This window comes from Stegodyphus dumicola, chromosome X1 (assembly GCF_044657685.1).
Source record: "Stegodyphus dumicola isolate Sdum_Otavi_A_Nest chromosome X1, ASM4465768v1".
NCBI lineage: Eukaryota > Metazoa > Arthropoda > Arachnida > Araneae > Eresidae > Stegodyphus > Stegodyphus dumicola.
In genome coordinates, this window is record NC_140780.1 from 197368538 (window position 1) to 197382319 (window position 13782).

A 13782-nucleotide genomic window follows, 5' to 3' on the forward strand; every position below is an offset into this window, starting at 1 on the left:
TCAATGGGCATTCAAAACAAAATGTGCGAGGAGGGGGCCTTTGAAAACTCTGGTTAAAAGGAAGATGCAGACTAAGGTTCAGAAAAACAGGGCAGAAATTTGAGATTAAATAATTAGGTTTTGATGCTTATTTTGGCAAGAACTGATGTCGCAATTTAACTACATTTTACTTTTTTGCGAAATACTAACTATTGGAAGAATTATCTTTAAAATATCGCTGAACTGCTAAATTACGAGCTAATTCTTTTAATTTTTTACAGTATTCGATATTGATAAATTAAATGGAAAGAGATAGGAGAGACAAATTTCAAGAAATATTTCCAGGTAACTGCTAAGGATTTCATATTTTATTAATGACCATGACTTTAATAAAGGTAACCCACACTGAATCAAGAAGCATGCTGATTTGATTTGTGTTGTTACTAAGTTGTGTTTTCTTAATCTGAAGGCAGCAGCAATATAGAAAATCTTGTTAATAATTGAGTACCCCCCCCCAATTCTTTTCTTTTTCAGCTCCCGAAAGAAATCTATTGAAGGATACTCATAATGCATGCAAATGATGTTAATAATAATGTTAAAAACTTTCGTCGCAGAGTTGTGTGCAAAGCTTATCTCCTTTCAAATTCGACAAGACGAAAATTATTCCAAATTCGGAAACCATCCGAGGCCGCTTTTTGCTTTTTAACTTGTTATTAATAACTCGCCATTTTTAACAAGCTATACACAATACTTAGTGCTATAGCTATACTTAGTGTATGCTAAAGGGAGCTTACTTGTAGCTACAGATGATAGAAGGCCAGTCCCAACACCTCATGCAGTGAGACTGCACTCACAAATGCCACAATGTAGTTATGCTAGAAGGTCCATGTTATAAATATACTAAATAAAAGCAGTGTTGTACTCAAATTTGATATGGGTATACTTTCATTCGGGGCACCATGCAATTCACTTGCGTACGTTACATAGTTTAAATCCTTAAACAAATATGCATTATTAAAACTGCGAACAGAAGATATTTTTACAAAAATATTTTTTTGCATATTCAGTTATATCGGAGATTTCCCGTTTAATCTCTTCCTGTTTCAGCCTCTGGTCAAAATCGTGAAGAATAATCCGCTGCTATCCACCATCCCCTTCATCAAGTAACCCATACTGACAGAGTTTTTCCAGCTTCTTCCGTTGCTACTCCCATCCCCTTCATGGAAACCCCTATTTAAAAAAGGCTGAATTTTTCCCCATTCATCCATATTTCAAAAAAGGACATTATTGAAACGGTCAGGAGCCAAAATACGGCAATTATTGTGAAGTAATCTTAGCATGACGCCCAGGCGTGATACATAGTTTCTGTTTTATATCACGTCATTCCTCTAAGTTTGCCTTGATATTATCACGACTATCTGTTTAAAACGCGATCATGAATTTATCGACACTTAAATTTATTGAAACCAAATGTGATCATCCAGCGCTTGTATTACAATCTACATTAAAGAAATATTAAAAAAATGAAAATAAACCCTGGATTTGTTCAGAAATTCACTGCAGTGGATCTTTATTGACAAATTCCGAAGATGACGTATTGCAAGAAAGAAACCGTACCTGTATCCCAACCGTAGTTAAGATGGAGGCAGAGACATTAGAAAGGGAAAATAAAGGGGGGAGTTCGTGTCGAATTTACTCCATTTCAGCAAATTTTAAACAACACCATATTTTACCAGAGCCAACTATGGGATTTCTTTAGAGCAATCTTTAAATTTGAGTCTGTGAAATCTCCGATGCACAGACACCGACATAAGGAATTAAGTTTTTGTAGTTGTAACATGCGACGATTTAATTTTACCAGAAAAATACAAAGAAAATGTAATTATTTATGATGGTAGACAGGAAATAATAATAATATTTTGCAGGGAGAATGGTGGCAAATCTCTAGCAAAAACTGAACTGCGTTTTAGAGATGGAGAATTCAAGAGTTGTTGTCAAGTTTTGAGAATTGATTCATTTAAGGGAGAGTTTTAAATACAGGTTTTTCTATCACATATGCCTTGTTAGCAAATGAAAATGAGAAAATATGCATAAGACAATATTAAAAAATCACTTTCCCCAATGGTCCTTAAGTAATGGAAAACTGATTTTGAAGTTGTCATGATGCATTGCAGAACATATTTCCGTATTCCAAAATTAAGTGTAGTAATTACTATTACAACCAGGGGGCAGGATCTGGACTGGAATCTCGGTTCATAGGCATATGCGGTCAATCCAAAATATTAATGGCAATCACATTAAGGTGCATGGCAGCTCTCTACAAGATTCGATTCCTTCGCTCTTAAATTCACACCCTACCTTAGGATTACGATTGTTTAGCCATTTTCCTGCTACTCTTCTACATAATCTTCAGGCGGTTCACTTTATGTCAACTTACACACTAATGCAACTGAATTTTCTCTCCACTGTTAATTGGAATAAATAAGACATTCATAGGATATAAGTACATTGCTAAAGGCTATCAAAGTGCCTACCTATCGATTTTCTAGTGGCCATCAATCCTATTCCTTTTTATTTCTCACTAAGTACAAATAATATATTCATTCAAGAAAGTGCGAAATGCAAAATAATGATTCACGGTTCTTTCAAATAAATAAATATTGCTATCTGCAGTCAAGTGTATGCGCGAATTGGCAATGTAAATCTCTTTAAAGAACTCCCACGCTCTTTACTGAGTTAAGGCAAGCTCTTGTACATGACCTTCGAGTCGGAACTGATAACAACAAACACATCTCCCAGCTGAAATTTCCCAGCCGACACGCGATCTGATGCAGCTCTGATCGTGAACTTCGATATCAGTAACGTCAGTAAGGCGATAACACTTTCGAGCAGCTGACATAATGCACGTAGTCAAAATATGATCAGTAGTTCTGGCTAACAGTAAAGCCTGTATTCGCTGCCATTTAAAACGTTGCGAATATATATATATATATATATATTTTCCTCTACCCGAGGTATTTTCAGTTTTACTATTTACACTATATGTCACACATTTACGCAGAGGAAATGCACATTGAATTACAGACAGTTATTCATAGTTATCTATGTATGTACGCATAAACATTCAATGACGTCAATAAACAACCTGAGAAATAATAGAGCTTAGTTAAAAAATTACTTTAATAATTGCGCTTACGATTAGAGCAAAGCACACAAATGATTAAATTATACATTACCGCGATAAAAATTAATTCTGTCTAATAATTGCTAGAAAATTCGAAAGCGTTTAACGCCTAAGGGAAAAAAAAAAAAAAAACTTAGCCAAAGGAAAAAAAAAAAAAAATTTTTTTTTTTTTTAGAACAAGCTACACAGAAAATAAAAACAAGCAAAATTATGAAATGAAGAAGGAATTAAAATTAAAAATAGGGCTCGCATGATTAAAGATATTTATTTTGAGCTTTATAAACTGTATTAGAGCTAAACGAAAGAAATTTTAAGAATCTGTCAAGACTCGTCAAAGAATGAAATTTTTAAGAACGAACCCGATTTGCAGAGAGAAAACGTAAAATTATCCCGTGAATTATTCCCATTCGTTTTTCAAGAATTATTATAGCTTTCTAAACAGAAGCGAGCAATATATTTTTGAGATATGCATACAGAAAATATATAAAAAAAATACTACACTAAATAAATATATTTTCTGATATTTGATCACGTAGCAGCACACACGCGATAGTCACACAATTTGTCACTGGAGAAAAGCGAGAGTAATTGCCGTCGCAAGTACGAGTAGTAGTTAAAGACATCCAGTATAACATTGAGCAGTTTAGTAGGCCATTAATAGTGTCAACATTAATTTTATCGACAGTTAATTGCTGTGTAACGAGTCGAAAGCACTGCCCAAGGACGCGTCGAAGTTAGACCTTAATCGCGATTTCTGTTAATGACGCTGTCCGTTATTTACCTGTCACACATAATTTATTGCGCTGTATCACAGAATGCCAAAATGTTCTGATATCGACTTATTTTCAGCAATAAGTTCCGACTCTTTACTGGGCTGACGGCTAATTGGTTTATACTTGTTGTAGTACACCGGCTACAAAATGCGAAAGTGTAATCATGTCCCAGAAATGGCCTAGACGCATAATACTGATATTAAAAGACAGGCAGCGCTTTGGGCTTTATAGGACTCAAATTTAAGGACGCATAAAATGATGCAGCTTGCTCAATCTCGATTCTATGCGCCCTTTTTGAATTCAGATTTTTTCAAAGCGCGTAGCGTTAAATTCTAACACATGCACTTGATAAAAATAGGCAATAATATTTTAGCAGTTTCCATAAAAAAAAATCACAATTAAAATTTATTGAATAAATTTTACTTATTTTATTAATTAGTGGGTGGATTCACAAGTTGATTTTCGCACATTCCTTCCAACCAATGTGACATCACAATGCGTACTAATAATAATAATCTTAGCATCTCTAATGATCATTTTCTGGAATCCCACATTGATTTTTTTCTCAGAGATGTTAAAAGTTGCAAGTGACGAGTACTAGTAATATATATGTAACAATGTAAGCATACTTATAAAGGAAAATGAACCTCTAAAAAAGCTAACTGACTTCTATGAAACTCTAAAGAGGAGTGTATAAAAGGAAAAATGGCAATTTAAATTCATTAAAGTTGCATTTTTATGTAATTATTACTAATTGTAGTTTTTTTCTTTGGGGGGGGGAAGGTTTCCTCTATTGGAGAATGTACATGAATTCCTTTTCACTCAATGAAATATAAAAACTATCAGGGATTCTTTTTAATATAATATTTAAGAATAATTTGAAAAAAAAAAAAAAAAAAAAAAAGGCCATAAACCTCTTTTTCTCCTTATTTTTTTCATTAATAAAACTGCATTTTCAACTATAATCATGTGAAATAAAATTATAAATATAATTCAGTACTGGAAAATTAGGACATGGAAATGACATGAATATGGAATAGCAGCAATGAGATTTTTTTAAGAAATATGATAAATACTAATTCAGAAGTCAAACAACAAAAATCAGCGTTATATTTACCAAATTTTCACAGGACTAGTTTCGATGGTTTTACCGAACCACCATCTTCAGCTGCAAAACCGCAAATGAACCAGATAGGAAATAATGATTAGATAAGATAAGAAAGCCTGGACAAGAATAAGCAAGTGGCGCCATCTGTTGGTGAAACCAGAACTAAAACATAATTTCTTTAAAGGCCGAAGGCAAATTTGGATTGGAATTAGGATCGTTAACTAGAACAGAAAGATTTTTATGAATGTGAAATGCCTCTAGAAAATCCAGTTCTCCAATGGAAGATGTTTTTTGAATAATTTTGGCAGCAGAAAAACTGAAAGTGTGGTTTTCGGACCAACAATGTTGAGCAACAGAAGACTTCTGTGTTTCCTTTTTTCTAACATATGCCTCATGTTCCTTGACGCGAAATTTTAAGGCTCTCTTAGTTTGGCCGATGTAAATTAAACCACACTGGCAAGGAATCCTATAAATACCCCAGGAATTCATATCCGGAATGGGGTCCTTGAGTATGGAACTCGGAATTTTATTGATGGGAGAATAAACAACCCGAAAGTTAAATTTCTGCAAAATATGTGCAACTTTATAGCTAATTGATGGAAACAAGGGAATGACAACAGAATTTTTATAATCTCCTAAAACAAGAGTGTGCCTTTTAGTGTCTTGAGATGAGAATTTTTTAACTGCTTGATTAATAATGTTGGGTGGAAAGCCCCTGTCAATAGCTATTGCTTTTAAATAATTTAGATCTTCATCAAGGGCTAGTTTGGAGGAGCAAACTTGAAGAGCACGGAAAACATAGGAATAAAATGAAGCTAACTTTTGTTTAGTCGGATGACATGATTTAAAGTGTGGTGGAAGGCAAACCGATGAAGGTTTACGGTAAACCGTAGTACTGAAGTTGGATGTGTTACGTGTGACCAGAATGTCGAGAAACGGAAGAGAATTGCAAGTCTCAAGTTCAAAAGTGAACTGAATAGCAGGATCAATAGAATTCATTGTTGAAAGAACTTTATTTAAATTATCTTTATTACCTTCAAACAGAGTAAAAGTATCGTCTACGTAGCGGAACCATGCCGGGAAGTTTAAAGTTTCAAACAATTTTGATTCATAATAATGCATTTAGATATCAGCCAGGATGGGACTGAGGGGGCTTCCCATGGCTAATCCTTCAGTTTGCTTGTAATATTTATTTTGGAAAACAAAATGTGTTTGTTTCAAACAGAGTTGAGTGAGAGAAATTAGCTCATCAATTTCGATGCAAGAGAAATGAAATTCGCGAAGTCTGGTTTCTAGACATCTTAATGCACCCTCCACTGGGACATTGGTGAATAATGATTTTACATCAAAAGAACCATGAGTAAATTACTAGGAGAAATGTTTTTAACTTTTTTTACAAACTCTATTGAATTTTTTATGGTGTAAATGTTATTGTCTAATAGAGTTGAAAATCTAGAAACTAAATATTTAGCTAATGGATACGAGGCAGTACCTAAATTTGATACAATAGGGAGGAAAGGAATACCACTTTTATGAATTTTGGGAAGAGCATATAATCTGGCGCAATTCGCAACAGATGGGGCAATCACTTATCCCATCTGTTGCGGGTCCAAACCAAAAATAACTCTTTCTGAATTAAGATTTCCTCCTGTACACACACACACTTGCTCTCTGCACCTTGGTCTAGATAGACTGCTGCTTTCCCTTCTTCCGCAAAGCAATATAAAAAATATAACTGTTCTAGAAGAGGCACGAGTGCCAAGTATATGTGGCGGGAAATGTATATTGAAATAAAAAGGAATTTTTAGTCTGCCTCGGCTGCCAAGTTTGCTCTTCATTCTGGATCAACATTCTACGTCAACAATATTTTCTACACAATTTCTTTGTCTTTCTCTCTCACACACATATAAATGTAACTTAAAATTTCTAATTGCTTCAAAACCTATTGATATTAAATAAATATATTTACGTTCATGAACACGGCATTTTTAGGATATTTTCCTTTAATATTTTACACCTTGTTCCATATATATATATGGATAGATAGATAGATCGAGAGAGAGAGAGAGAGAGAGAAAGTAATAAATTTAGAATCAATTCCTCAATGACCCAAAAGAAGAGAAATTTAATAGCAGTAAATTTCGAAATTGCCTTTAAATATGTAAAACTGAGCAAAATCAGAAGAATTAAAGAAATGTGAAATACTAAAATTTCAAAAAATACAAAAAACACAAAAAATAATACAAAAAAAAAAAAAATAAATAAAAATAAATACAAATACAAAAAATAGAAGAGGAATGCAATCAAACCTGATATAACGTTATTAAGAGGAGGTACGTCAGCCTCATTTGAACCGCTCTCCTCTATATGATGTCCCTCTATAGTGTCTCCGTCCCCCCCCCTTGGTAATTTACGAGTGTACCGCAACTCAGCAGTATTCGGGCCCATACATGGCCAACTACAGGATCCTGTAGTTGGCCATGGCCCATAGGCCCACGTTTGCCAACTGCTGATCTAGATGTTGCGTCTTAAATTTTTTTCTGGAATCAAACGATAACCGTAGTGTTCGTCTTCTACCGAGTTCTGTCGATCGGTTGGACAATGAGCAAAGCTCAGTGCATGATTTACGTATAAGCTACACAAACTATAGCTTAGGGCCCTCGCTTTCTTAGAGGCCCCCCGAAAAAACCTCTAGGTATCCGAAAATCATATTTGGCACTGACATATAATATGTGGACTTATAAAGGGCCCCACATCTCAAATAGCTTTCTTTAAACGTTTCAGAAACGTCATTTCTCTCGTTATGAGATGAAAGCCTGAGCAACAGGAATCTGCAAATGGTTAACATTCGCGTTTATAATCGTTTGATCGTTTAATGCCTCTACATTGTAAGCAACATGAGTGAAACTGCGGACTACATTCGAATTTCTACAGATTTATTATGTTAAAAATTATGATTTGTTTATGGTGTACATTACAGAACAAAACACAAAACTAGGGGTATCAGCATGCTTGTTTACAATTGATTCAGCAACATAAGCAAATCTGAAGTATTCGTTAAATATTCTGTAACTGGTTTACAGTATCTTCTCTATAGTACATATTTATTGGGTCTTTAACCATCTTCACTTTCATAAGTGAAAAACATTTGGGATCGATATAATTTTGTAACATGTTAAGCGTATCATCGGTAAGGGAGAAGATGTTCTATGGCTTGCCTCTCCAATTCCGAATCAACCATTACTTTAAATTAATTCTAAGCTGGGTAGTCTCCCAGTTGCAATAAACGAACAGAGCGCCCATTAGAGGTATTAGTGTATAGGGAAGGGTCCAGCTGAGCCGCATTCGCTGACGTCATCACAATTTCAGCAAATGAGAGGTAACTCTGATCCAGTGATACACGTGCTATAGGGATGGATCGTCGGTTGGGGTAGATCTGATCCAATTATCGACGCATGGTATTGCGCGGGTCTGAAATGGACCTAAAGCCCTATGAATCCGTTTCAGTCATTTCGACCCCGGGCCGCCACTGGCTTATCTGTAGTAGCATATGCCGCTTTCGTTCAGCTTCATAAATAAAGATGAACAGTATCACATACCAGAAACGCTTCAACTATAAGGTTTAGGGAACCTATGTCAAACAGATACTATTTTGCACAGCATGTATATCTGATTCTCATCGCAGAGTTTATACCCTGCTTCCGCTAGAGATCTGACTAACATAATCCTAAGCATCACCCTTCTACAATATGTTTGTTGCTATAAAGTTGGCGAAATTAAACTTAGGAAGTATTTTAACATATACCAGCTACTGTTCTCGAAAAGATGCTACGGAATGTATTCACGTTTTGAGGAATCGCAAATACATAGAGAAACACAGCCAAGATTATATTGAGAGAACTGGCTGACTATTCACTATTAAACTAAAAAACTATCACTGCCTTAAAGTTTAACTTCAGCACCCGTCCCTTTCTTATATTGCTTACATTTAAATCGTTATTTCTTCAATTCTGCGTTTGATTATTATCTTCGGTAGCTAAGTTTAACAAATAAATGCGGAATCGTATTTAGAAACATAATTTATTTTATTTGACATCAAGAATTGATATGATTCCATTCCTTAAAATGCATAAGGCTGCCCGAACAACTACACTGTTTCGCTTTCAGTAGGAAAGGAAGGGGAGAAGAAAAAAAATAAAAAAATAAAATAGGATACCACTCATACATACACAACACACACACTTATTATTATTATTATTTTCTTAAAATGGGTTCCCTAAATGAAATGAAATCCCTCTGCACCTACGCGCATACTTTGCACGAAGTAACATATTATAGTTGTGTTCATTAAGATGTAAATTCTACCAAATCCCGTAGCATAAGTAAGGAAGTTAATGTAGCCTCCAAATATCCAGTTAGAGTTAAAAAATTATGTTTGCAGTGTATGATGCAGTAAAAAATGTACTAAAATCTCGAAAACCTTAATATTGGTAAATATTTGAATTTAATATTTGTATATAAATTAAATTAGATTTCCGTAACTGAAACCTTCTTACATTTGTTATCTTTAACTCAGCTTTTTATTTTCTCCTACCGCCCCCCCCCGGAAATTTTTTTTTTTTTTTTTTTTTTTTTTAAATTCCTAGAATACATTCCAGATAAGTAAAATTCTCTTCTAATCCCCAAATATACTGTGCTTTTAAAATAGCGGATAAATAAGGCATGCTTCGATGGAATCAGAATTCTAGCTCGTATGCAACAAAATACGAATGATGTTTATCGCATCAGTGTTTTAAATTTCTAATTAGATTTTACAATTACCATGTATGACAGGAATAAGAATCGAATATGAAGAATTTATCGAACAACTGATTCATTAAAAATGTCCAGATAAGAATATCAGAAATAATAAAAATGGCTATGATTCGTAACATGACTGACATGCTAAGAGATAAAATATTATTGTTTCCTGACATGTAAACAGATAAAAATATTATTGTTTATTGCAATACATTAAACAAGAAGTAATAATGAAGTCAACCTGAGAAATCCAATTTTTTTAAAAAAAGAGAGGGCGGGAGAACAACTATTTAAACAAGCATATATAATTCAGTTTCTAAGCGATTTCATTCAAAACAAGTCGTCATCATTAGAACTAATAATTTTCGCCTTAATACGTAATATCACTAATGTACACTGCGACCTTACAATGCACTGAATAAAGGAGTCGAAACGTTTTTGAAGATTTAGCAGGCCATTTGGCTTGATATCATTTCATGCTCTGACATCCTCCCTAATCAATAATTCGCATTGATGTTTCCCAACTCCTTTTCTTCTCATACGATAAATAAAATTACTTTGCTAGACAAGGAACACTGACCTTTCTGTTAAAAAATTTCAAATATAATTTGCTTAGTTGACTCATTTGGTTATTTTGAAGCAGGAGGCACGCGGAATGCCTTCGCCGGGACTCGAACCCTGGACGTACCAAATACGCGTCGAGTATGCTTTCAATTACAGCACGAAGGCATGTGGAAAAGAGTGGGAAAATACCTTATAATACGACAACTGAAAACAATGAGAGTAACTTCACATAATTCAGCTATTTAAGGCACTAACCGCTATACGAAATAACTACAGAAAGTACTTTTATGTCTAAAAAAAAAACAATTTTGATATATTTGTTAATTAGGAAAACAAATAAAACTAACACATCGGCTTTGATCTAGTGCAGTTGTTAATGTCTAAGTTCAATTTTTTACATGTGTCAAACATTTAGTCCTGCATTACGTTTCTGGAGAAACCATCAGTAGGTGCTCTGATTATAATTTCCCCACAGAGTTTTAGGCTACTTATCCATGTTTTAATAACGCTAATAAAAAACACTTTTCATTAAAATGCGCTACCGAAAAATAAAAGTGCAACTTGCCTAAATCGTGTTGCTCCTACTAGCAAGCACTTCATAGTATTTTAAAAATTATCAAATTTATTTATATTTTCTAAAAAAATTAAAATAAAAAGGGCCCTCTCCTCTCTTTCACTGCAATGATTCTATCTACGTTTGTGCATTTTCGATGTCCTTTTTGGAAAGCATCTGGCAATTTTTAGTACGTTTGTACTGCGATAATACTGTGTACTGTATTGCGATAATATATTGTATATTTGAATATACAATATATTATCGCAGTACAGTTTTTAAGCATTTTGCTTGAGACTGGTCAAAATTTTTAATACACGGGAATATGTTTCATACTAATTTATTCAATACACTTCAATGCTTATCATTATGCTTCTACAGAGCTTTCAGTCCCATGGTCCTCCTCATAACATTTCGGCATTTTCGATCCATCGTCAATCTTTGGTATTGTTTCATTTACTGGAGAATTAATACTCCGTATATAAAAACTACACGATTTTGCACAAATAAACATAAAACATAGTAAAAAAAAAAAAAAAAAACCATTTTCATTAATTATAATATTAATGCGATTATTCCTAACTATCAACAGATTGTGCCCCGCCAACAGCTGAGTGATTACTACCGCTGAATCCTAAGAGTTCGTCCTGGGTTCGATCCTATGTGAATGGGCTGGCTGCATAGTTGGTTTAAATACTCGTCCCTAGAGAAATCCTCCACAAAGGCATCCCTAAGCCTAGGCAGATAGCCCTCGTGTACTTTGCCAATAACCTAACCTAACTTATCAATGACATTATTCTAAATTATACCAGATAATAAAAAGAAATGCAAACATTGATTTTAAATTTCCCAGTCTGTTAATAAATTATAGGGAGTTTAATTAACAGATCATATTTCCTATGTTTTCACCGTGTCGGGTAAAAACTTTGGAAACTGCCTATTCGTTAGGTAGCAAAGATAACAGGCATGGTAGCGTAACGTCAAGTAACATACATAATGGTTCTAAAAAATTAGAAAGCCTCTCCTTAAGACGTTTGCAAACGTCAAAAATTCGTAGTCTGTACAGCCTAAAGAATAAAATGTAAGATTGATATCTTTGTATATATATATACATGAATGGGAAAATCCTAACTACTTAACTTTTCGGCGTATAACTTGATTACTTAAAATTCTTAAACTTCGTAATTTGGAAATATGTAGCGCCTACATTACAAGCACTTCGAAATTCATTTTCCGGTATCTGCAAGGCCACCACAGAAAATTTCTTATTAAAATTATTATTATTATTATTTGTCTTGAATAGAAATAACGCATCTATGACAAGAAAAATAGCTTTCCCAGCTTATAAAAGAAAAAGCCCAGTTTATTATGTCGATGTCAGTAGACTGTAAAGTTCAAAACCTAAATATTCCCTCAGCGAAGTAAAAACCAAAATTTATGCTGATGATAAAATATCCTTACAATATTTTCATCACCAGCTCTTTATAAAATATCCATTCTAAAGTAGCAACAACATAAGGGAAATAAGAGAGCGAAGAATGGCAACTTGATAACTTAAGATTACATATTTTATTATTTCAAAGAAAAGTTTAGACTTAAAAATTTCAAAAAATTAAAAATATCAAAATAAAATTATTAAATCACAACTTTTTCATCCATTTTAATATCTGATATAATTTCAAACTGAATAACTGCAATATGCTTCCTTATTTTAAAATTAATTCCCAGAAAGTCAAGCTACAGAAAAAAAAGGGGGGGAATCACACCAAAAGAGCTATCGAAATAATCATGCGAAAAAGTTACCAAATTCTAAACTCAGTTGAGTTAAAAATACCAGTTAAATAAAGAGAACGGAGTTTATAGTCTAGGTTGCAAAGATACATAATATATAAACATATGTGAACTATTATATAAGGAATCTACTGATACTGATGATTAATAATAAAAATAATACTGAATGAAAATTGAATTCATACTGAATTCTTCAGATATTAATAATAACTATATATTAGTAACTCCAATATTTTCGATGCATATTTAACACGAACGAAACTATTAAATGCTCAGTTTGTTCTTTCAACCGAGAGAGCGTTCTTTCAATATTAAGATTCACGAATTAGTCTCTTTTTATATTTTGCCTTTTGCCTTGATCTTTTGTCTTTGTCTAAAATCTTATATCAAAATGAAATCACTTAACAGGATAATCACCATTTCAAGATGTATCATCTTCAAGTATTTCGAACATGTAGTAGTTCTTTTATTATGATGTAACTTCATTTTGCGCTGTAATTCCTCGTTGTTGATGTTCATTACAGAATCAACAATATTAAAAATGTAGTTATGATTGTGATTAGTCTTATGAAAGAAAACGAATAAAATTTTGTTTACTAGAGAAAAATGATCCATTTCATTACGAAGAATTCTTAAAGAATTCATTCCTCCCGATTATTCATTATATACGTCATAAAGTCTAACTCAATTTATATACCAATTTACTGCCCTAAAAAGGGGAATTTTATTTGTGCCAAACTTAGGACAGTGCAGCTTATTAAAAGCAGGCGTTTTTGTTGATTTATTACTGTCTTGTCGCTAATAAAGGGTAATAAATTACTACAGCTAATATTAATGCTGACAAAGGCACGCTTATTTAAGATGCTTTCAAAGGAATTAATTTTCTCACTTTTTTAAAGCCAGTGTTCACCATAATTGCCAATAGGAAAGAAAATATTCCTCAAGAAACATTTTAATCCACAAAACAGTAATTTCCTTAAGAAATAATTTTTATTGACCTTTAAACTGCATATACTTTAAACTGTATATA

General features: G+C 33.4%; 1 long non-coding RNA gene across 6 annotated transcripts in view; it reads right to left on the minus strand.

The window, feature by feature from the left end:
- LOC118180835 (uncharacterized) overlaps positions 1-13782 on the minus strand; it is a 189911-nt gene that overhangs the window by 160794 nt on the left and 15335 nt on the right. The window lies entirely within an intron of this gene.